This window comes from Nothobranchius furzeri, chromosome 6 (assembly GCF_043380555.1).
Source record: "Nothobranchius furzeri strain GRZ-AD chromosome 6, NfurGRZ-RIMD1, whole genome shotgun sequence".
NCBI classification, from domain to species: Eukaryota; Metazoa; Chordata; class Actinopteri; order Cyprinodontiformes; family Nothobranchiidae; genus Nothobranchius; species Nothobranchius furzeri.
Window position 1 is genome coordinate 56532661 of NC_091746.1, and position 26890 is coordinate 56559550.

Here is a 26890-nt window from a genome sequence, read left to right on the forward strand (position 1 = left end):
TACCCCACTTTTTGCAACACTAGCAATGTGTGGACCACACTAACGCGATCCTTAAAAGAAGGAAGCAAAGTCTTAATTGCTTTTTGAAATACACCTTCTTGCAGATGTTTTAATGTAGCAGCTGGTGTTCAACTTGTTCCAAGAAAGGCATTTCTTTTCCGAATGAATAATGGCGATGTTTATTTTTAACAGCTTGCTCATTCTTTTCAACACTAGAACTGCGAATAGACAAGGGGTTCTACTTGTTCATCACTACAATTTATTTGACTGTGAAAATGCTGCCTTAATTCCTCCATATTTTGAACACTTGTTATTGTAAATAACTTGGAGCATTTTACCACGGTAAAGAACCAGTCCAACCAGAAAATGATTAGTGCATTAATACAGCTACTGTCTACAGTTAGCTTAAATTATATGAATGGTCTTAGCTATGAAAAATTTCGCTTTTTAGGTATATACTTTAAACAACGTGTAAAGAAAAAAATCTAAAGAAATGTTAGTTGCTACCAATGGTATATACAGGTTACCATGTAACTATATACCTGTGTCTTTTCATTTCTGACTGCATTATTAAAAAGACATGTAGGCAGAAAAACGACATCGAGCAAAACACTAGCTTAATACAATATGTCATATTGAACCCCCCCCCCGCCCAAAAATAAACATCTCTCTCTCTCTCTCTCTCTCTCTCTCTCTCTCTCTCTCTGTATATATTTATATATATATATATATATATATATATATTATATATATATATATATATATATATATGTAAACAAACAAACAAACAATGTTAAATATTTTTTAATTATGATTAAAATGACTAAAATATGTGATTTAGAAAAGTAAAGAAAGGGAGAGAGATCTTTAATAGGAAAGAGGGAAATAAATGGATCCCGGAAAAGATGAAAAAGAGCAGAATAATGAGAGGGTGGTGATGAAGGTCACACCAAAGCCAGCTTGAACAGGTGAGTTTTCAGCTGCTTTCGAAGGAGACCACTGAGTCCACTGATCTCAGGCTCAGGGGGAGAGAGTTCCAGAGTCTGGGGGCCACAGCAGCAAATGATCTTTGGTCACTGGACCTCAGGGACCTGCTGGGGATGTAGGGACTGAGAAAAATCACCAATGCATGGTGGTGCTTGTCCATGTAAGGCCCAGCAAATAAAATAACAGTAAGATACCCTACCAAGGACTGAGTTTTAACCCTATTTTTGCAACAATCGTTTCATTGTTTATCTCTTTTTTTGAAAGCCAATATTGTTTTTGCATTCTTGATTTCAGTATTTAAATTCATTCCACATTTTATCTCCATATATAGGCACACAATGTTCCTTTATGATTATCCTGTGTCTAGATATATTAAATAATTCATGTCCTTTTAAATCACATTTGCTATGTCTTTTTGTAAATCTTTTGATTAAACCTGCAGGTGTGTACACTTTGTTTGAAATATACATAAAATATTGTAGTCCACCAGATCATAGAATTTTAGTGTTTTTTATTTTATAAATAATGGATTGGACAGATCTCTGTAGTTGCTCCTTTATGATTATTCTTATTGCTTTTTTTCTGTAAGATGTAAATGGAATTTGTGTAAGTTTTATATGTTGTTCTCCAGATTTCAATGCAGTAGTTCAGGTATGGTATGATCAGTGAGTTATACAACAAATATAGGGAATTATTATCAAGTTACCATTTTGCTCTATGTAACAGTGCAATAGTTTTAGATATTTTAGTTTTAACACTGTTTACATGTAATTTTCCAGACATTTTTTCATCAATGATGACCCCCAGATACTAGACTTATTTTACTCTTTTAATATTAATCTCATCTATATTTAATACAATTTCATCATTTGAATATGTATGACTAAATATCATAAAACATGAATTATCACTGTTTAATGATAGTTTGTTCCCATCACACCATAGTTAAATTTTTTTCATCTCAGTTTGAATCACTTCTATCATCTGCTCAACATTATCTCCTGAATAATAAAAAGTTGTTTAATATATTGGATACCTCAACAATGTCATTTATATAAATGATAAATAGTTTAGGGCCCAATACGACCCTTGTGGTACACCACAAGTAATGTTATTTATATGTGATTTTGTGTTGTTTATTTGAACATATTGTTGACCATCAGATAGATAACTTATTATCCATTTTAGGGCCATCCCTGTGATATCATATTTACTAAGTTTTTTAATAAGAATTTTTTGATCCACTGCATCGAATGTTTTTCTTAAATCAATAAAGATACTTATGAGATGAGTTTATTGATTTAGCTGCACTTTTTCAAACACTTTCAATATGAACTTTTATAGAGTTCAGGAGGAAATAAGAATCGAAATTTACTACGGAAAGGAGATATTAACAAACAAAAAGAGATAAGGATGCTTCAATGAATTGGCTCCCTTAAAAGGAGAATACTCAGCTAAAGATTTTCAGTGCAGAGATGATTACATTTATGTTCCACATGACTTACTTTTCAATCAGAAGATTGTAAATGTCCTGTGAACGTTAATTTAAGAGGTGCTTTTTTAAGTTGATCAAGCAAGCACAATTATCACCAACTTGTGATGAAGCACTAAGCTGGACTACTGACTGTATTTACAACAACAGAAGCCATAAACATGACAAAAACACAATCAAACTTTTTAAATCAAATGTTGGCAAACAGGTGCAAATCATGCTCAATAAACTCCAGTCGACAACGCCATGTTTGTCATTGGGCCGTACACAAGTAGTGATTTTATCGCAGCTTATTCAATTAAAGTGGCTGCTCGCTGCGACTGAAAAGCAAACTGATGAAGCCAGACACAGTGAAGCTAGCATTAAACCTGCATGACAGAGAGCCAAAATGATAAACTGGTGGAGACGATAAATCTCCTCAGCTGAGAAGACGTATTAGCCTACACAAATGTGTAACTATGCAGATAGTGCAGGTTGTGAGGAGCACATTACATCCTTCTATTCAACTACTTTTTGTTTTTAACATCTTTAGAAACATACAGAGCAATTTGTCATAGCTTCGGGGAATAATTACAAATCACCCAACTGCTGGTTAAGTAATGGCTTTAAGATTGCTTTAATATTTAATAATTCTTAATCAGAGCATTAAAATGATAGATAAACAAAAAAATGTAATCTGTCTCGATGATTTACAGTACATGTGACCTCAATAACTTTGGTAAGCAACATTAGCCCCCCCCCACCCCCTCCCCTCCCCTCTCCACCCCTCCCCACCCCACCCCCCACCCCCACCCCACCACACTGCGTGAGAGAGATACTGACATGAGATGCCATTTTTCCTGCCGTTATTGCTGATACTGTACCAGATGGTAGTCTGACAAGCAAGAAATTAGACAGATGTATATCCTACCCCAAGCATCAGGCCATAGGAGGGGGTTGGGGATGGTTGGTGGATACACTTTCCCTGAAAACTTTTTAAACACAACACTCAATATGTCATGTAAACTTTTGGCAGACATAGGTTAGGACAGAATGACTCTGTTTTTTTTTTTATTAATTTGTTGCTAAAGAATATCTGAATTGGTAATTGACTCCACCTTTATAACTAGCATACTGGGACAGCAGTAGGTCAGGAGATAGAGCAGGTTGTCCAGTAATCAGAATGTTGCAGGATCAATCCCAGCTCTGATCTGCTGTTGCTTGCTTGGGCAAGACACTTAACCCACCTTGCCTGATGGTGATGGTCAGAGGAAACGGTGGCCCCAGTGCTCGGCAGCATCGCCTCTGTCTGTGTTCCCAGGGAAGCTGTAGCTACATCGTAGCACATCCCCACCAGTGTGTGAATGTGTGTGTGTGAATGGTTGGATGACTGATTGTGAAGGTGTGAAGAGTCCTGTCTCTGGTAGGAGTGTCTGACCTGAGACTGGGAGATCATGGGTTCAAGTCCATGGTTGGGTCATAGCAAATACTTAAAAAATTGGGACCCAGTGCCTCCACACTCGACAATCCTCGTTAACTCGTTCACTGCCATTGACGACGAAAGTCGTCATTTGTGATCAGGAAGCAGGAAATCCATGTGTTAGGAGAACGTTTTGGGCCCTGCTGTAAAAAAAGTGAGGCACAAACCGGAAATGCTTCTGCCGATCACAATTCAACAACGGATTGTGAAAGAACGGGTAATGCTCGAAACACGCTGATTCTTCCTGATGTAAGAGGTGAGTCTCCGCTTTGTTTTGGTTGTTTTGGCATCGACATCATCCTAGCGCTACGTTCTGTGACTCTTAAAAAGACAGTAAAAATGGTGAGAAACACTGGCAGCAAAGGGCTTTACCGATCAGGAAATGGCTGGCAGTGAATGAGTTAAGGGGTTGGATTGGTAGGTTTAAATCACCGAAAGGTTCCTGATTGTAGTTGTGTCTGCAGCTCACCTCTCCCCCGGAGGATGGGTCAAATGCGGAGAACAAATTTCACCAGTGTAGGATGATTAATGGGACTTATTTTCTCTGTGAGAAAACACCTCACGAGGACAGTAACTAGGAAGCTTTCTAATCAAATGCCAAAAACACCAGTTTCAGCTGAAACCTTTCAATGACAAGGAAAGGTAGCTATGCTTTGACTGCTCCGAGATGACAAGCTCCTCAGTTTGACCAATGCTGAGAGGCTGGGCACCCTTTGAAAGAAGCTACTTGTTTTGGGGATCTCATTCTTTGAGTCATGGTTGAATTACGAGGTCATGTACAAGTCAGTTGGTACAAGTCAGGGCCTTTTGACTTTTGGCTGAGCTCCTCTTTTCCCCTCAAGAAACAAGAACAAGACTCATTGCTGAAAACAACGCCCCGGAGTTTTGGTCTATTTCTCACTCTAATACTCTCACTTGTAACTTGTGCAAAACACCACTATAAAAAAATCTAACAGCAAGGCTGTAGAAGTGAGCAGGAGCTAAAATGATGTAACATTCCATCGCTTATGTCTTTGTTTTATTTTTTTCCCCTTATTCAGTGAACATCCTTCTGAAGTTGTTCTGAAGGAACATCTGGACACACTGATTGCGACAACTTTAATGACCTTTATCAATAACACGTCCCTCAGCACACGACATTGTAATTTCTGGTGCATTTAGACGACAGTTCACTGGACACAATTAAAAACACTAATGAGAAGAACTGATGAGTGTGACGCTAGTTTCACATTTCAGTTTATGAACTATGAACTAGGTCATTTTATGTGTTTGATCTTAACTTGGCAAACCTGAACTAGCTGTGCAATAAAATAATTACTGAATAAATATAAAAAAAACTTTATGAGCCAATACTGAACATCTCTTGCAACTTTCATTAACTAAGTAGTCAGTTTTAGAGATAAACTGACATTCCTGGAACCCCCAAGGCACTTTACAACACAATCAGTCATTTGTCCATTCACACACACACACTGGGGCACACTGACAAAGGTGAGGCTGCCGAGCACTGGCACCACCGGTTCCTCTGACCACCACCAGCAGGCAAGGGGGATTAAGTGTCTTGCCCAAGGACACAATGACAGCGACAACCTAAACGAGGCTCGAACCTGCAACCTTTCGATTACGGGGCGAGCACTTAACTCCTGTGCCACCGTCATGTGAAGGTGCCTGGCCTCGCGAGGCGATGTCTTGCGATGCCAGGCACTTTGCTTACGAGGACACTGTCCGTCCTTGGTCAAAGAACACAGTTAAACGGAACAGACTTGCATCACATGACACTGAGGTAATGTTATATTTTATATGTATAAGTTTCAATATAAATGTAGAATAAGCCTTTTTCTTTTGTATTGTGTATATTGGTTAAATGAAATATGTAAGGGAGTTAGTACCTGCTAGTCACCGAAGCTGCGACTACCAATCAACTAACCAACAGATAATTGCTTTTGATCTTAAAAATAAATAAAAAAATTAATAAATAAAAAACTTTTAAGAGACTAGCCTGACAGCTACAATTAGGTGACTTACATTTAAACTGGAAATTTGCCCCAGAAGTAGCTGCCAGTTTCTGAACCACCATCCTTTTGAAAATACTGCGCTGTATTCTGGGAAATTTTTGACCAAGGCCAGATTACATGGCACTTCCGTCTACAACCGTCTACAGGTGGTTCAGAATGCCTGCGCTCGGCTTCTGACCAAGTCCTCCAAACACACCCACATCACCCCGCTTCTCCTCCAGCTTCACTGGCTGCCAGTCAACTTCAGGGTTCATTTCAAGATCCTGGTAATGGTCTATAGGTCCTTACATGGACAAGCACCATCTTACATTGGTGATCTTAGTCCCTACACCCCAGTCGGTCCCTGAGGTCCAGTGACCAAAGTCTACTGGTTGTGCAGCACCAGGCTAAAGACCAAAGGTGACAGATCATTTGCTGCTGTGGCCCCCAGACTCTGGAACTCTCTCCCCCTGAGCCTGAGATCAGTGGACTCAGTGGTCTCCTTTAAAAAAGAGCTGAAAACTCACTTGTTCAAGCTGGTTTTGGTGTGACCTTCGTCACCACCCTCTCATAATTCTGCTCCTTACCAACTCCGCCTTTTCCAGGATCCACTGATTTCACTCTTTCCTATTCATTTTCTCTTTCCCTTCCCTTACATTTTTAATCACAATTTATTTTCTCAATTTAAGCATAACTTTAATCACTTTTTAAAAATCTTTATTTTAAAAAAAAAACGTTTTGTTCTTTCTTTCTTTCTTTCTTTCTTTCTTTCTTTCTTAACAGATTTCTATCTTAAGAAAAACTAATTTCTGGGGTCCATGTTGACCAAATAAAGCTTTAATTGGTTAAAATAACAAATAGGAGAACACATTTATGCAGAAAGCTTATAAATTTTACAAAGGCATATATCCTTTTTTCTCCAAGAACTGCTATTCAAAATTAAGAACAGACATAGCCAGCTTTATGGATTAAAGACTGACCATTGTAATCTGAATGACCTCAGAAGAGCATTGTGCAATATTCATCTTTTTCTTCTCTAACACACATAGGAGTGTGGGTACATGAGATTATGAAAATATACTTTAACGTGATATTAAAAAAAGGAGCAATCAAAGGAGTGAAGTGGGCCGAGGGGGACTTAAAGGATTTGGATTATTAAGCAGAACACAGCAGTGGAATCCCACCAGGCCCCCAATGTATCACAGCCCACAGTCACAAATCACGGTTCTGGAACATTTCCTTTTATTGTCATCTGTCATCAAGAGCATCATCTACCCAAGTAAACAAGGAGTGATGCACAGGAGAGGCAGTTTCTTTCATTCCTGTCTTACACATCATATTCCCTAAGCTCAAATGTTTGAAAAAGTTTTCTATCCATGCAAACTATTTTGATTTGAATTAAATAAACGTTGGAAAGAAAATGGTAACATAGGTGCAACACAGCTGGAGTACAGCAGGAGCATGTGTGAGAAATAAATGTTTGTTAGAAAAGAACTCACATATATTATGAGCACGAATCTCAAATGAGTTTTCCTCTTTCGGTTATGTCTAATGATTTATCTGAACGATAGTCAAACATTTTGACCTCAGACTCAATTTCTGGTTGCAGGTTTTCATTGTGATCAACACACTGTAAAAACCAGATAATTAGCATAGGATATATTCCTTTTATTGTGACTGCAATAATCCTAGCTGACTTGGTCTAATTGAGTATAAAAGAAAACATATACTTCAGACGTAACCCTCCACTTCAGTTATTTATTTGTTTTTAGCAGCTAGGCATCTACACTTGGACCTCTAAAGCTGACCAAAGTGCCAATTAAAACGCTTTTCAGGATTGAAGATGTCTTAAATGCAGAAACAAAAACAAAAGTAAGAGCAGCACAGAGAGAGGCAAGCTCATGAGACATGAACAATAAGTAGAGCATCTAATCTGATGGAGATTAGCCTAACTGCAAAATAAACGTGCGTTGTTCTGGAACTCTGTGAATTATCAGGAGAAAATAATAACTGTAAAGGAAATGTTGAGTCCCGTGCTGCACACCAATTAAAGTTGATGAATGCAACTGAATGAAAACAGAGCTGAAATGGTTTATTTTCAAATGTGTATATTATTTGGCAGTGTTGGGCAAGTTACTTCAAAACTGTACTGCATTATTTATTACTTGTTACCCTCATTTTTATTTAATTGATTACATTACAATATTACTGATTTTAAAATGTAAGGCATTACACTACTTTTGCATTACTTTAAGTTACTTTCACCAAAACAATTTCAATATGAATTAGGTCATGTGATGCTCAGTGAACTCATGATGTTTATGTTTATGTTGCCCTTGAGGCTATCAACAACATTGACATCAGTCATGGAGAGTAGGGAACAAGGAGTGGACAGTAGAGGGGGGGGGGGGGGGTGCAGCCAAGGTGCTAATAATGATACATCCAGTGGAAGGTGATGTGGTGTCTGAGCTAGGATTGCTGTTTAAAACAGTCAGATATAATAACAGTTCTTTATTAAATAAATGCAACAACAATCTGTACTCTCAGCACGCTGCCATCTTATATTAACTGAGCAGGAAGCGAGGTGGTGGGGGCTCCAAGCCTATTTTGCCTTGGTCCCCAAATGCCTTGATACGGCCCTGGATGTGGGACTGACTTCCGGGTTGATCTGATTCCATCACATGTATAAATATAAAATGCTTATATATTATTGCTTTTCACTGGTAAAAATGTGTATTGGGGATAAATCTACCTACTTTTTTTCTTTTCAAGGACTTTGTTTTGTTTTCTTGATTGTATTTGAATAATTTCCTGCTCTTTCTCTCTCTAACCTTCCTGCATGCTGCTTCTTTTCAGTCTTCCAGAAAAACACTTTCCTAGATTACCTACTTTCTAACTAAAGAGCCAAAGGGATCTACCGAAAGTAAAAAAAAAAAGCTTAATATGTGCTGCGTTCCAGCAGCAATGACTTGAAATCACTGGGGCACAGATTATGAACTCAGCTGAAAAGTACATGAAGTACCAGAGAATATGGGCTGATATAAACAATCACAAGTGAATTATTTTGTTTTGTTGGAGCGATTTTGTGAATATAACAGCGGCTGCGCGCAGGACGCAGCTGGAGAATTTGAGCCATTACCGCTGCGTCCTCTCTGCTCATAGAATGCCCGCAAAGCTGGGTCCATAAATGATGTCATATATGTAGATACTGGATCTTTTCTTGGGCTTCCCGCAATCTTAATTTTTAGGAAACCCACGTCTTGATTCTGAGTTTAAAAATGCATTGTGATTATCGCGTTACTGACTATTGTACCAAGTAAATATTACCATTTTCTTTCTCTGTAATGCCTTACATTACCACATTATAGCAAAAGGCAATGCATTACAGTAATTAATTACTTTTGCATCACATTACTCCTAACACTGTTATTAGGGAAGCACGTTTTTGAAAACGTATCTTCATTACATTTTAAAGGAGCAATGTATCACTTTTGCAGGGGATTGTAATTAATCACAACGTCAAATTCTATGAAAACAATGTTTTTTGCAATCAGATAGATTCTCACTGCCCTAAAAATCACACACAGGGGGTGACAAGGGCTCAGGGGTTAGGAAGGTGACCTGTAACCAGTGGATTGCTGGCTCAAACCCAGGCTGTTTGTGTGATTCATCGTGTCCTAAAGCCCGGACCACACTGCGTTTATTGGCTGTCACACAGGACAGCTCATGTCACACTGTGAGACCTCCGGAAATTTGGCACACTGTGAGCCAGACGGCGTGACATGTTGCTCTAGCAGGACACGTTGCGTCGTGAGCGTACCCCCCAAAAACCATACTAATATCACTATCACTAATATCCAACAACTAACCAAAACAACAATGCTGAAAATGGCCTGTATTTATATAGCGTCTTCTTAGGCTTCTACAACCCCCCAAGGCGCTTCACAACACAATCACTCATTCACTCATTCACACACTCATTTAAATGCAGGTGATTACGATGTAGCCACAGCTGCCCTGGGGTGCACTGACAGAGGCGAGGCTGCCGAGCACAGGCGCCACCGGTCCCTCCAACCACCACCAGCAGGCAAGGTGGGTTGAGTGTCTTGCCCAAGGACACAACAGCAGAGTTCTCAGGTGGGAGCCGGAATCAAACCTGCAACCTTTCGATTAGTGGACAACCTGCTTACAAAAAGTGCTGCCGTTACCACTTATTTGATTTTGTCTCCAAACCCATTCTCCTAAAACTAGTGGTCTGCATGTTCCTGCATGTAGCTTCCAATGTTACTAATGTTGCTATTTCTACACGTGTTGCACTCCTGTCACTAGCTGGGTGTCAATCTCTGTTTGTATTTCCATTGGTTGATTGCAGATGGGAGTCATAGGTTTTCTTTCAGTGCTTGAAGGCTGTTGGAGGCTGACTTTGGTCGCGCGAGTGCTCGCAGAGCCGGTCACAGACTTGCAAATCACCCCCATGTTCACTGTTTTTTGTCACAATTCTGTTCACGATAGATTTGTCTAGGACAGCCAAAAAACGCACAGTGTGGTCCAAGCTGAGGGCAAGGCACTTCACCCTCCTTAGCTGCTGGTGGTGGTCAGAGTGATGGTGTAGGCAGCCTCGCCTCTGCCAGTGTGCCCCAGAGGAGCTGTGGCTACAATATAGCAATATAGCATCACTGTGTGTTCATGTGTGTGTGTGTGTGTGTGTGTGTGAAGGTGCTTTGGAGTCAGACTTAAAAAGGTGCTATACAAGTGCAGGTCATCTACCATTTAGCTTATTTAGATAGTGAATAGTGGGAAAAGTGCTATAAGGTTGGGTTAACACCAACTGATGGCATTGGGTTGTTCAAAAGTAACATTCAAATTTGATGTATTAGTTATTATATATAAAGATAACTAGGCAGACAGACAGAATTTGATTATTTTCATTTGACCAACAAACTATTGTTCTATAAGTTTGTCCATCTATCGATCAATTCATTCGTCGCACATCTAACCACCCATTTATCCATTCTTTCACTCACTGATCCATTTTTCCACATCTCATCTATCTCTCTTTCCATCCATCTATATGCCTGTCTGTCTGTCTACACATCCATCCACCCACTGCCTTAAATTTATCTTCACCCTTGATTAGGTGCTCAGTGTTTCTGTGTACAACAAAGCAAACAAACTAAGTTGATTATACCAGCTTATGGAGCCCTCATTATTTCTACAACTTTCCTTGATCTTGTCACAGGAGAAGAGTGTGTTCTTACTTCTCATTTTCAAAACACGCTTTAAGGGGGAGTATTCTCTGAAACCAAACCGTGCTTAATGCTACGTGTCAGAGCCACATTTTTTATACTTGAAAGACTAAGGAGAATTAAAAGCTGGTTGAAAACTGCATGAGATAAAAAATACAAAGGAATAGAGGCAATAAGATGGGTGGGTGGGCCTGGGAAGAATACTGTAAGGTTCAACTGTCTTCATTACACATCTCCTCTGCAGAGTTTTAGTAATCTGCCCATCACCTGCCATTTTCTTAATGACTTTCTATTTGTGGCTACATGGACATGAAAAAACTTGCTCTTCAGTAGCTCTCTATCCCTGGCTGTGGAAAACCTCAGAGGACACTTTTCTTCTTTTTTTTCTCTCAAATTCATAAATAGTGCATGTTGCTCTGGTGGTCCTGCATGTCTCAGTGGAGGGGTGGAAGGAGTGGGTGGTTGGGTGTGGGAGGAGGGGGGGAGATGAGGGCACTACATTTTATGAAATGCAGCCGTGTTCTAACTTCATGTGATAGGAAGACAATTACAGATATTTTCTAATTATAGCAGTGGCACCTTCACACAATGCCACCAAAGCAACGCCGCATACGAAATGTGCCGCGCTATCGGCATTTCCAAATCAGACAAAAAAAAGTTCAAAAATGGCTGCTTGTGCCACTGACAGAAATCTGGGCCATATTGTTTTATGTGTTACATTTCTCACCTCATATGAGCTTCACACGACTGAACTATGAAACGAGAGAGAAGATCGTTGGATGTGGCCGGCATGCTACCCACCCACCGCACTGCAGCATCATCAGGAAGTATGCATATTGATTGCTGGTGTAAATCTGCCCTGAGTAACTGTATGAATAGGTGACCTTGTGGTGGATGCAGTAAGCATGCCTCCCCTGTGGGAAAGCATAGTCACACACACACACATAATGCCTGAATGAAAACACATCTACGTGTGCATCACACACACACAGCACAGTTAATTCCTCATCATACTCCTTCCTGCATAATCACACATTCCTGCAGGAGGACACTCAATCGTAAAATTGACATTTTCTTTCCATTACAACACTCCATTGAGTATCTTATTTTATTCCTAAATGACCCTCCCCAATGGAGTCCTATAGTTCCAAGCATTCAAGTTCAGCTACACCAAGAAAACAAACCCGGCGTTGTTGCCATTTATTTCTATCAGCAAGAAATGATATTGCTCACAGCAGGATAAGGCCTGTCTTTAAATGTACATTAACTTTTAAAAGGATCAACATATCCCAGTCATTTAAAAAAAACGGTAGATGAGTCCAGACATGGTAGCGCTACTACCAATAAATAGGTAATAATAATAATAGAAAATTCACAACAAAAATAAATGTTTAAAGCATTCAATATTTATAATTTTTTATGTGCTTTGCTCTTGTATAGATGCATATTTACTGATTTGTTTGTTTAAAAAAAAGAAACTATGACATTTTTATGGATTTCCTCCCACCCTCACAGCTCTATATGCTACTATCTTATCGCACAGCCATTCCAGATCAGCTTGACGGATGTTTGTTTGTCTGGCTCTTTACCCGAGACAGTAGAGAAACATGGACAATGAACCTCTGTCTATTTTTGTGGCTTAAGCAAAGCCATAATATCCTGTTTTCGGGAGCTGCCAAGTTTTATTTCTGAAGCCAGGATCTACACACCCTCTAGGATGCTGAGCTGAAAATTCAACGTTCTCCCTTTACACGGACAAGGTGCTTTTCAAGAATTGAATTAAAAAAAAGTGATTCTGAAATATTTTTAATGTGTTATGCATCTACTGGCATGACCTTTGACCCAGCTCTCACCCTGGATTCTCATATCAGTTCTCTTGTTCGCTCGTCCTTCTTCCATCTCGGGAACATTGCTAAGCTGAGTCCCATTCTGTCTCGCTCTGAACTTGAGACAGTTCTCCACACCTTCATCTCCTCACACTTAGACTACTGTAACTCTCTTTTCACGTGTCTGAGCAGAACCTCCCTGAACCGTCTACAGGTGATTCAGAATGCCTGCGCTCGGCTTCTGACCAAGTCCTCCAAACACACCCACATCACCCCGCTTCTCCTCCAGCTTCACTGGCTGCCAGTCAACTTCAGGGTTCATTTCAAGATCCTGGTTCTGGTCTATAGGGCCTTACATGGACAAGCACCATCTTACATTTGTGATCTTCTTAGTCCCTACACCCCCAGCAGGTCCCTGAGGTCCAGTGATCAAAGTCTACTGGTTGTGCAGCGCACCAGGCTAAAGACCAAAGGTGACAGATTATTTGCTGCTATGGCCCCCAGACTCTGGACCTCTCTCCCCCTGAGCCTGAGATCAGTGGACTCAGTGGACTCCTTTAAAAAGCAGCTGAAGACTCACTTGTTCAAGCTGGTTTTTGTATGACCTTCTTCACCTCTCTCTCTTTATTCTGCTCTCCCCACCTATTCCACCTTCCTCAGGATCCACTGATTTCCCTCTTTCCTATTCACTCTCTCTCTTTCTTAATATTTTTTTCTTTTAAATTGCAATTGCTTATTCTTGCTCATTTTAAATATATTTTTAAACATTTTCGAAAAGCTTTTTTATATTTTTACAATTTTTATATTTTATATTTTTGTTTTTGTGAAGCGCCTCGTGATTTTTATCTTGAGAGGCGCTATAGAAATGATATTTTCTTCTTCTTCTTCTTCTTCTTCTTCTTCTTCTTCTTCTTCTTCTACTACTACTGAAGTTGTACCCATAGCATCTGCTAGCATAAGGCAGCTACTGACATATCTGTTCATCTGCTGTTGCTTCATGTAACTATAAGTAGAACTGTTACATTGCTGTTTCTAAATGATAAATAATTAAGAAGTATTCTGCAATGTTTACAATGTTGACTTTATTTTTCAAAACTATATTTTGTCTTTGTAGGAGATGAGTGTGGTTACTTTTGTCAGTAACATGCAAAATAACAGCAAATTTCAGTCTAAAATACTTCATAGCAAAATTGTAACTGAAATATCACTGATGTTAAGGGTCGTCTGTGCATGTTGTTAAAACTATATTTCATGAATTATATATATATGTATGTAGATACATTATGCTTGCGATTACATGGTGGGGCAGGATTTAATATTTAAAACTAGGGGTGGGAATTTAACATGTTTATTACGATTAATTAATTAGAAGTAAATAATACCCTATGAGGTAAAGTTTAGCATCACAATTTTTGCCCTATATATCAAATATCATCAAACTGCACCTTTACCTAAACAGTAGAGTCTGGGCTACAAGACCATATAAATCATTTTTATGTGCTCCACACACAATGAAAACTGTAATGAAATGAATCATGACAAATCACTGTTCATGAAGACAAGGAAGAAAGAAAGAAAATTGCATTTATTTTACTGTTATGTTTTCTAGTTTGTAGAAAGCAGGCAGGCAGTAACATTATCCAGGTGAACTTTATTAAAACAGGAGGGACAAGCAAACATGCGGCATTAATATTGTGACCCTCAGCAGAACGTCCCCTGAACTCTATACTACACCTCTCTCTCTCTCTCTCTCTCTCTCTCTCTCTCTCTCTCTCTCTCTTTCTCTCTCTCTCTCTCTCTCTCTCTCCATATATACATATGTTAGCAGTGCTCTACTGCCACCTAGTGTTCTGTTCAGTACACAACATTTACAATATCCCATGTCCATTTACACTTCATCATAAACACATCTACTAAAATTTACACATCCCAACGCAATGGCTTCCTTTACAGTGGGGCAAGAAAGTATTTAGTCAGCCACCGATTGTGCAAGTTCTCCCACTTAAAATGATGACAGAGGTCAGTAATTTACATCATAGCTACACTTCAACTGTGAGAGACAGAATGTGAAAAAAATCCATGAATTCACATGGCAGGATTTTTAAAGAATTCATTTGTAAATCGGGGTGGAAAATAAGTATTTGGTCACTTCAAACAAGGAAAATCTCTGGCTCTCACAGACCTGTAACGTCTTCTTTAAGAAGCTTTTCTGTCCTCCACTCGTTACCTGTATTAATGGCACCTGTTTGAACTCATTATCTGTATAAAAGACACCTGTCCACAGCCTCAAACAGTCAGACTCCAAACTCCACTATGGCCAAGACCAAAGAGCTTTCGTAGGAAACCAGGAAAAGAATTGTAGACCTGCACCAGACTGGGAAGAGTGAATCTACAATAGGCAAGCAGCTTGGCGTGAAAAAATCAACTGTGGGAGCAATTATCAGAAAATGGAAGACATACAAGACCACTGATAATCTCCCTCGATCTGGGGCTCCATGCAAGATCTCATCCTGTGGGGTCAAAATGATCATGAGAACGGTGAGCAAGAATCCCAGAACCACACGGGGGGACCTGGTGAATGACCTGCAGAGAGCTGGGACCACAGTAACAAAGGTCACCATCAGTAACACACTACAACGGCAGGGAATCAAATACTGCAGTGCCAGACGTGTTCTGCTGCTAAAGCCAGTGCATGTCCAGGCCCATCTGAAGTTTGCCAGAGAGCACATGGATGATACAGCAGAGGATTGGGAGAAAGTCATGTGGTCAGATGAAACCAAAGTAGAACTTTTTGGTATAAACTCAACTCGTCGTGTTTGGAGGAAGAAGAATACTGAGTTGCATCCCAAGAACACCACACCTACTGTGAAGCATGGGGGTGGAAACATCATGCTTTGGGGCTGTTTTTCTGCTAAGGGGACAGGACGACTGATCCGTGTTAAGGACAGAATGAATGGGGCCATGTATCGTAAGATTCTGAGCCAAAACCTCCTTCCATCAGAGCTTTGAAGATGAAACGTGGCTGGGTCTTCCAACACGACAATGATCCCAAACACACCGCCCGGGCAACAATGGAGTGGCTCCGTAAGAAGCATTTGAAAGTCCTGGAGTGGCCTAGCCAGTCTCAAGACCTCAACCCCATAGAAAATCTGTGGAGGGAGTTGAAAGTCCGTGTTGCTCGGCAACAGCCCCAAAACATCACTGCTCTAGAGAAGATCTGCATGGAGGAATGGGCCAAAATACCAGCTACTGTGTGTGCAAACCTGGTAAAGACCTGTAGTATCCGTTTGACCTCTGTTATTGCCAACAAAGGTTATGTTACAAAGTACTGAGTTGAATTTTTGTTATTGACCAAATACTTATTTTCCACCCTGATTTACAAATAAATTCTTTAAAAATCCTGCCATGTGAATTCATGGATTTTTTTTTCACATTCTGTCTCTCACAGTTGAAGTGTACCTATGATGAAAATTACTGACCTCTGTCATCATTTTAAGTGGAAGAACTTGCACAATCGGTGGCTGACTAAATACTTTTTTGCCCCACTGTATAATAAGATCAAAGTAATCAACCAGGCCTTGTGGTTACAGAAATATGCTCAATAAAGTCTGGGTATGTCATTTGTACCTCACTGACATTAGTTTTGATTTTTAAAAGTTGCTAGGGCACTAATGGTCTTGAATGAATAAAATGTGATTAATCAAGATTAATTAATTGCAAAGCCTCTAATTTATTAGATACATGTTTTACATCTAGTCCTACCCCAATTTAAAACCTATACAGCAGCCAGTCTTTAGGGGCACAAGAGCTATGTTCCGTGCAGATACTGACTTGCAAGGCATTAATTTATACTAGAAACTGCAGCAAATGTATTGGATGAACACTTGGTCATCACTGTATACCAGACAAGTTTGTTTTCGAGTTTAAGTGACTGCTCCTTAGTCATCAGTTTCCAGTTCCAATGTTTTCTTTATTCTATCCATTTCAGGCTGTTTAACCTGTTGGAGTCCAATAACAATCAAACAATTGTTTGTATTTCCCTTTGATGGAAAAAAGCATTTGCATTTCTAATGAGGACGATTAGTGAGCGAGCCTGCACAGATGTTTGATGTCATCAAAGACTGATTGTTGCCTACCCTGCTGGCTGTCCTGATGTTCGTACAGCTCCACTGCCTCATTAGTAGTCTGCTAAAGGTACACTTAATCGAGTAAGCTTGAAAAAACAATATTATTTTAATAAACATGACCTAAATATTCCGTGAAAGGGCAGAATATGTTAATTTGTGTCTTTTTAATCACAAAATGCTGGACAAACCAATTTTGTTGTACAATTGAAACAAACAATTTTTTTGATTTTGTTTATTTTTAGCACTTTTTATATTAAATACACTGAAACCTTTTGGGGTGTTGTTTTTATTGTCTTTAATATGAGTTAATTTCTTTTCCATAAAATGTTTGAGTTTGCAGCTTATAAAAGTGACAGTTTGGTGAAAAGTATTGTTACGAGACACATTTCTTTACTGATTTTTTCTCAGAGGCAAACATATTATTATACAAGAGCAGTGTAACACTCTGCACCAGACCTCAGAGGAAACTGGCTGAATTGGGTTCTGCCTATCACAATGCACGAGAATATTAGTCCCAATATTGAGTCTACACCCTGACGTTTTATCCTACCAGCTGCCACTCAGAATTTCATACACCAATTTAGTGCAGAACTGAAACTCTCCACTGTGTTAAAGCTATCTTAAAAATATTCACATTAAGCAGGCAAGGCCCACACTTTCCATTTATTTTGTTTGTTTTTGTACCATTCATCTGAAAAATGCTTTTGTTTTTGTATGCTACATGTTTTGTTGTCTGCTCTGAGAGTGTTGCTTAGCAATGTTTCACATTTCTCTAATTACCACAGCCCATCATTTCCTGCAGTCTCATTTTTGAACTGCTCATCAGCTAACAATCCTCAGTTTGCTCCGACAATTCACATATGAGTTCAATAATGATAGGTATGTACACACAAGTCTTCAGTTTTATTTATGAAAGGATCATCAATCTAACGTAGCAAAAGGGTCAACTTTCACCTATATATTGACCAACATAATAACCTTTCATCTACAGAAATGAATCCACTTTCTATGTGGCCTTCTAAATCCAGAAGGTTCTGTTCAGTGAGTGTTTACATTCCATGAAGACAAAACATTCAAACATTCTCTTCCAAGGTTCCTGCACTCTCTGCGAAAGCCAGACGTCAACATTCTTCACTCTGAATAAATATAACGATAAGTTAAATGATAAATGAATGATAAATGACCCGCACTTGTATAGTGTCTCTCGGAGTAAGGACTGCAAAGTGCTTTACACTACAGTGTATCATTCATCCATTCACACTCATGATGGTGATGAGCTACGATGTAGCTACAGCTGCCCTGGGGCGCACTGACAGAGGCGAGGCTGCCGTGCACAGGCGCCACCGGTCCCTCCGACCACCACCAGCAGGCAAGGTGGGTTAAGTGTCTTGCCCAAGGACACAACAGCAGAATTCTCTGTCCGGAGCCGGGATCGAACCTGCAACCTTTTGATTTCTGGACAACCCGCTCCACCTGTTGAGCTACTGCTGCCTATATGTGATGAATCAACAAGATGTTTAAATGAAATGTTTGAATAACCGGTGCTTAAATCAATGAATTTGAAATGAATATTTGTCTTACAATGATCCATTTGTATAACAAATCACTATGTGTTTGATTTAACAAGTTAATCATTGTTTACACTCATACACATTACAATAACATACGTATTAAAGTTAAAAACTATTTTAGAACTGCAAGAAGGCGTGGTTTTCTGAGGGATGTTGGTAAATCTACTCAGAAACGCGTCAAATTCTGATTTGCCAAACTTGGCCAGAAATTATAACAAAGTAGTTTAATAAACAAGACTTGCTTCCTGAGTAATTCAGTCTCTCGCTGACCCTCGAACCGGCCAATTCGGAAAAGAAGGATTTTTGAAACCATCTTCTCCTTTGATCTCCAGTCAAAGCCTCTCTGCAATGCTGCGGCTGATACCAGACAACCAGCTCTCTAAGAGCCAAGCAAACATCAACCTTAGATGCAAATAAGCATTCCAGCTTTCGGCCTTCACCTCGAGGGATCTCACACTGGATGGGTCCTATCGGAAATGTCTACGGGTTCCTGATATCAGAGGTTCACTCCACCGGCAGTGACCATCAACCCCCCGGATCAAACAAGAACCTCCACACGAAGGGTCGTAGACTTGGCACAACAGATTGCGTCTGATGCTGTTTTTAATAAACAACTCTCTGGTTTATAACAAACAACAAATTATTTTACACCCAGATTTCACAATTTCTTTCAGTTACAAAGAACGATTGCTACAACATCTAGCTTCCATCACAACATCTCACATCCACCACATCACATCTCCTTATTCATATCTTGTATAAATTATTAGTTTAGGAAAATAATTCAATTAATTTTATAAACTATATATCTGACTGTCTGAATTAATACGAAGTGTGTTTATTGTCCCTAAAGAAGCAAAGAACCCTAGAATCTTCTGACTAAACATTCAAAGATAAATCAGGTTTATATTTCATATATATATGGAATCATCCCATCTTATTGGTCATAATTAATATGTATTAATTGCTACACTGGGTACACAAAAAATGAGGATTTTTGGCCCAAGTAAACATCTATTAAATCTTTTATATAAGATTTAACTAAGATTCATAAAATCACAACAGTAATTTATCAAAATGGTTAAAGGAAAATCAAATGTAGTATAGGATAAAGCTTAAATAAGTGTGTTTAGTAATCCCAACGTAATCAGATTTCATTTTTAGGACTTTTAAATAATTTGCTGGGTGGCAGGTAATTCTACTGAGTGATTTGTGTTTCATTTGGGCTGAAGAAAGAAGAGAGCAACTGTGCATGCACCCACAATAAAGAAATTCAATAAAAATAAATAAACATACAAAAAACTAAAATGTACGATTTAACTCGAATCTATAAATTAGCAACAGTTGTTTATCAAAATGGTTAAAGCAGGGTATATACAGCAATCCTTAAGTAAAATTTACTACTTTTTAATACCTTTTTTTACTACCTTCAGAATTTTTTTAAAACCATCACAACACTAAATTGCAAGTGTTAATCAGCGACCTATTTACACATATTTTAACATATATAACATACAAAAAGAATAGATTTAGAGACTCACTGATGTTGACAATGTATTGCACATATTTATTTTACTTAGAAAATAAGCCAGGCACTTCTGTTCAGCGGTTCAGACAGTTGACTACGAGGCCTGAAATGATGCAGAACGACCACTGAATATGACGTCATCATTATGTGACCGGTCATGCTAAAGTAGGGCTGCTCGATTATGGCAAAAACAATAATCACGATTATTGTGACTGAAATTGAGATCTCGATTATTTAAGACGATTTTTCAATTTATGTAGATTTTTTATTTTATTTTTTTATTCAGTCATAAAATTGCTCAGGGCTAGAGCTGTGGCGAAGCATCAATGACGTCGACGGCTCGATTCTAAAAATTCGTCGACGTCAGATCCGGTAGTCAACGCACCGCGCCCACTTGTTGCATCCCCAGGAGTTTGTAAATGGAGGAGGAATCTGCCTGTTTTTCCTCTAGTTCGCCCTCTTCTCCACCTTCACTAACATCTCCGCCAAATACCGAAGACCCGGAACAACGTCCGTCTGCTGCTAGATTCCTTTCCCGTTTTGCCCGCCTTCGTCTCCCGGCAACGGACAACAACTTCCGGGGTCAGATGTGCTGCTTTGTCTCTACCGCAGATGTAGAAAATCACCGGAAGCGTTTCTCCCTTCATAAAGGAGCTTCTTTCAGACATGAGGAGAGCTGTTTTGGTGGTAGCAGTCTCTCCTCCATGCTGGTCTGTTTGCTGCTGGGTATTTTTGGTTTATTTAAACTTGGTAACTTGAATTTAACGTTGGTAAAGCTACTGTTAGCATTTTCGCTAACAGCTTCTTGCGTTTGGATAAGCTCTTACGTTTTGGTTTAGAGTTCATCTTTTTTGTGGTGCAGATCTCCCTTTTATTACATTTAGAGTGTTGTGGGTTTTCGATTTAGTTTAAAATATCACCTTAAGCTTGGTTTAACCGCCCAGTTTAGAGTTTGGACCTTTGGAGATCCTTATTTTGGTCCAGAACCCTGTAATCGTTGCCCAGTGGGACATCCCAGGTTATTTGTACTTTTGTTTTAATTTCCCACAGGCAGAATTAGTTTTATTATTCCCAACCTGTGGATGGAAAATTTGTTTTTTTGTAGTTGTAAATAAACCTGATCATCATTTTAACTTTTAAATCCCGTTATTGTCCCTTCCTTTTTGCACACAAGCCAAACTCCCCAGGAAGGATCGTAACATCACTCGTCTCACGCACATAAGTGACCAAATCAAAGCAGCATGGAGACACTCCGTCTCCAACCACCTCTCAGGCAGTAGTATGCACTCCCAACCTCTACAGTCACCAGAACATAACCAACCACAACACAATAAAAGCAGTGTTATACAGAATGGAAGGCCTGTAGTGTTTATTCTCTTACAGTAACAATTTATCAATTTTTTGGAGGAATTTATTTGAGATTTTTTGGTTTTTATTAATTGTGCAATAGAAAAATAATCGCTAGATTAATCATCTAAATAGTCATTAGAATAGTCGACTATTCGATAAAATAATCATCAGAATAATCGTTTTAAAAATAATTGTTTACCCCCAGCCCTACTCAGGGCACAATCAGGACAAAAATAAATAAGAAACAAGATGATCACTAAAATAACTCCTGATTCCCAGTATAAAAAGACCAATATACTTGTAGCTCATAGTCGATGACCCAAGGGCTACAGACCTTGGTTTAACTCATTTAAGTCTAACCACTACAGACCCAAATACCAATATCTTGCAAATACTGACAGCAAGAATTATACAGTGGTATTTATAACAAATAAATGCAAATAAATTGATGTTCACAAAATTTTGCATAACATTTATTGAGTCGTGTCAAGGTGCTGTAGGAGAGTGCACTAGCACCGTGTCCTCAGAGAGATTAGTTATCAGCGTGAGGAACTTACTTCTACCTTATTTATAAACTATGTATTTACAGGTCCATCAGTTAATGTAATAATTGTCTCAACCACAGCTGCACCCCCCACCCCCCAACCGGTCTCACAGCAATCAGGGGCAAGCTGCACGTGTTTAGCGCGCCGCACGTGCACATTTAGCCGTTTTTAGCGGCTCAGGAGCCCGCAGGTACGGTGTGTGTGTCACTCACTCTGGTTAATCCAACAGAGAGCTGGCTCTGAGAGCTGTTTCTGTAGCGACTGACACATCACTACATCATTCCCTTTCCTAATGTCCTGAAGAACGGTCCGGAGCGCAGGCGGAGTGTTTAGCTAACCTGCAGGAAATGTCGACGACAGTTATCCAGAAAGTAGCTAAGGGTTACCAGAGATGTTTCTGAGGTGTTCGCTAGGTACTTTTAAGATTTCAAAAGTCAAGAAGGGGGTCTGAAAAGCTGTTGGAAATAGCGTCAAAGTCGCTAAGTTGGCAACACTGTGGGAGGAGCGCTTCATTTGCAACTCAGGGCAGCGCAAGTGGGAGGAGCAAATAATCTGTTTTGTTTTTATAATTGTTCATAACATTTCATTCGGAATATATTTCTATGACGATGTTCAGAATACGACACCTGATAGTCTGAAAAAAATAATACCTAATTTGGAAAAAATAATACCTCTGAGACCAAATTTAACACTTTTAATGGCCTTAAATTTGACTATTTTTATTTATCACTTTTTAATACTTTTTAAAACCCCGCGGACACCCTGTAAAGGCAAATCAAATAAACACAAGCACAAGAACAGGTCACCTTGAAAGTGGGTATTTTGTTGACTTTAATTAGAAAAATCATTGGAACATTTACATGTAATTAAATTACAAAAAAATCTACTTTTTTGGTCAACCCTTTTTTTTCGGTGTCTACCCCTGAAAACTGCAGGTTCCTAATTTTTAATAATTCCATTTTTGAAAAATGGATTTGAGTGATTTACTAAGCTGCAACATACTTTTCCCTCTTTTTTCATGTGTGTCTGTTCAGTTTTTGTGCAACACAATGTGATTTGGCATCCAGTTATTTTCGGAAGCAAGGCTTTCCCTGAAAATGACAAAATACCATTGGGGGCACGTATTTCTTCTAAACACCTGCATGTTGCTCAGCATTAATATTGCCTTCACAGATGCAAAAGTCACCCAAGCATTACGGTGCACTTAAACACACCGACATCATCACAGGCTGGCTTTTGATCTGTAAACTGATAACAAGCCAGATGGTCTTTATCCCATGTTAATACGACACAACTGCTCATTTCCACACCTGATATTTGCCTCAGGTTGACAGTTATTATTGATGTAAAGAATCATTTTATGGAAAAACAATGTATAAATGTCAGTGCTTGCATGGAGAAACACATATTTGACAGATTTTACAGTATTAGCATGTTCACATTTAGCTATGTCCATATGGTATGTCCAGCTGGTAGCCGTAACACCATATATTACCTTTTTATTCACAAATAAATATTACATTTCTGACAGCGGTATGCACAAATGTAAAATGTTAAATTGACTATTTTTTTGTTATTAATTGTGTCATATTAGTTTTTACTGTAGGAAACACTGCCGCATGTGTTACAAGAACCCCATAGTGAGCATGGCTTCAACCTTGTTTACTTGCAGACAGGAAATGTCTGAAACATCTCAGCTGTATCGACCTATGTCGTTTTTTTTTTATCTTGATTTCAAGTTTGCACTCCAAAGCAGCTTTCACAGCCATACTGAATCAATATTGAAGGAGCAAAGCCCTTGTTCTTTGTGTTTATAGATCCATTCCTTCTGATGGACTTTGCCTCCTCTGCACATTCTGATCACTGTCTGTCTGCCGCTAACGTGACCGGAAAGCTGCGATTTCACTTGTCTTTATTTATAAATGAAACATACAAGTATAAAATTCAGCTTCAACATCTGCCTAGAGAATATGTATTCACTATTAGATGTACTAGTAAACACTGGTGTATTTTCTACTTTTGCTGAAGATGTTGGAGGTGATCTGATCTTCATTGATTTCACTTAGATTAAAATTTAGTCATTTTCTCACGCCAATGATTCTTCATTTTAAGTTAATCAAAATTAACCCTGTGAGCTACACAAAGCTCATTTTAAACAGCTTGCAAAAGCATCACTTTAGTAATTAATTTATAAACAAAAGTACTATGGAAAACTCTTCCATCCATCCATATTCAGTCGCTTATCCAGGATCAGGTTGTGAGGGCGACAGCCTAAGCCGGGAGGCCCAGGCTTCCTTCTCTGGATGTGCCCAGAAAACCTCACCAGGGAGAAATCCAGGAGGTGTCCTAACTAGATGCCCGAGCCACCTCAACTGGTTCCTCTCAATGTGGAGGAGCAGCGGGTCTACTCCGAGCCCCTCCCAGATGACCAAGCTTCTCACCCTATTTGTAAGGGAGAGCCCAGACACCCTGTGGACACAACTTATTTTGGCCACTTGTATCCTCAATCTCGTTCTTTCGGTCACTACCCATAGATGACCATAGATGAGGGTAGGAACGTAACCACGACAGACTGGTACAACCCTCACATTATTGCAGATGCAGGCCTATCGATCTCATATTCCATCTTTCCCTCACTCATGAGCAAGACCCCAAGATACTTAAACTCCTTCACTTGGGGCATGACCTCATCCCTGACCTGAAGGCATTCAAAACACTCTTATTCGAGGGAAATGTTAAACCACCCTAACTCTAACCCAATCCCAAAATATAATTCTGACCAATAACATAAAAAAATTCTAATTAAAACTAAGTTAAGTAGAACCAAAGTCTTGGTTTTCTGAGTTTTGACATGTGTTTTGGTTGTATTGGCATGTCGTAGTAAATTGGTCAATAAATCCTAAAATGGCCTCAGATTGATAGTAAAAGAAGAATTGTTTGCTTCCATTTCTAAAAGTCTGGTTATAGAGCAAACATTTTTCAGTAAAGTGACCTGTATTCTGTTAAGATGCTAAGAAAAGACCTAAAACATCAAACAACCAATACAACAAATCCGGGATTGTTTCCCTTTTATAATGGAAAAGTACAAGACCTTTTGTGTTTCAGATAAACACTCAAAAATAGCTTTTCAATAAAGCATTTTTGTTTACATTAATCTGTTAAAAATGACCTTAAAATTAAGGTTGCATTTTTCAATTAAAAAGAAATATATTTGACCACTGCCTTGCCTATAACTTGGTGTATTTAGTCAAAGTGGCAAAAAGTTTGAGCACAGCTGATTTAAAGCTATGATAAATTGACACAAAGTAACAACTAAGTAACTGTTCTGTGATATAAAGTATATAATCTTTCATAATTTTTATTGCCTATAGTCCCTCCTCTCTACAGCAAAACAAATAAGAGCGTTGAGCAACCACAAGAAAGACCCCCAATCCCCAGCATGCACTGCAGGTTGATTCACCTCAGGAGGATGAAGAGGGAGAAGAAGAAGATGAATCAAGAAGAAGATTATGCCCCTCTGTTCAATTGATTGCAATGAGGGGCTGCACCTCTTGGTGAAGGATAAAGCCTGCTTGGTGCAGCTTCAGTGAGATCTCCTCAGGAATTCCTGTCTATTGGTAAGACATTTTAAAGGCTAATTATAATAAATACTGAAAAAAACTTTCTAAATGTGTCAAGTCTCCATTTTATGTTATGTTCCTATGAGCTGGGTCGTAACACAAATGGGGGCTCGTCTGGGTCATCTAGTGGACCATGTTTGTTTAGAGAACACATACGTGACTGAACAAACACGTGTCCAGTCTCTTTTTTATGTTACGGTCCTATGAGCAGGGCCGTAACACAAATGGGGGCTCGTCTGGGTCATCTAGTGGACCATGTTTGTTTCTTTAAGAGAACATATAAGTGACTGATTAAACACATGTCCAGTCTCTTTTTTATGTTACGTCCTATGAGCAGGATCGTAACAAAGCAGAAGAAGAAAAATAACTCCAAAAGAGCAAACAAAACAGGAACCAAAGTTACAGATTGACTTCTCAAAAGTAATTTCCCTTTCATCGATTTTTCATAAAATCTATTAAAAATATTGAAAACAGTCCCAACATGATTATTTAACAGAATTAAACTAAATGTAATGAATGATAGTATTTTTCTCCTAATGGAAGTTTTCAGTACTGAAACCAGCCACTGGGAGGGGCACTCAATAGATTTTAGTTTCAACCTCTGCATACTCTCCACATGTCTAGTACTTTTAAGTTATTTACATAACGTAAACAGTATAAATCATTCAAAATGACTGTAAAGGTTGCAGTCACTGCTGTTGCGTACAACTTTTCATTGTTAATAATTTTCACCTATATTTGTTTCTTCTGACAGCTCTATTGTTTATTTCACAGAACTCATTAAAAGCTAGTCGAAGAGAAAAAGGTTATCTTGTATGTTGCTAACTAACTTATTAACTCACTGATGTGTTTTCAAAGATCAGACAAAGCCCCACTTTTAGACATATGTTTTTGCTCCATCGGTTTTGATAAGCGGGCCTACAGTCCGGTCTGCTTTGCAGTGACGTGTGCGTCAGTGCGTGCGCTTGCATTGAGGCTCTGTCTGCTCAACACCACTTGCGTTGCCTTCCATAGAAACTGACTCAGCAACCGCCACTGTCAGGTCTGCTTAATTTTGTCATGCTTGACTCCCTGCTACCTGAAGTCTCATCTGCCAAAGCCGCTTAATCCACTTGTCACTCACAACAACAAAAAGCTTGCAAGGT

The 26890-nt window shown here is 39.0% G+C and overlaps 1 protein-coding gene across 1 annotated transcript in view; it reads right to left on the reverse strand.

Annotated features, from left to right (window-relative positions):
* Positions 1 to 26890, reverse strand: part of brinp1 (bone morphogenetic protein/retinoic acid inducible neural-specific 1) — a 194516-nt gene that overhangs the window by 39336 nt on the left and 128290 nt on the right. The gene's annotated exons all lie outside the window — the stretch shown is intronic.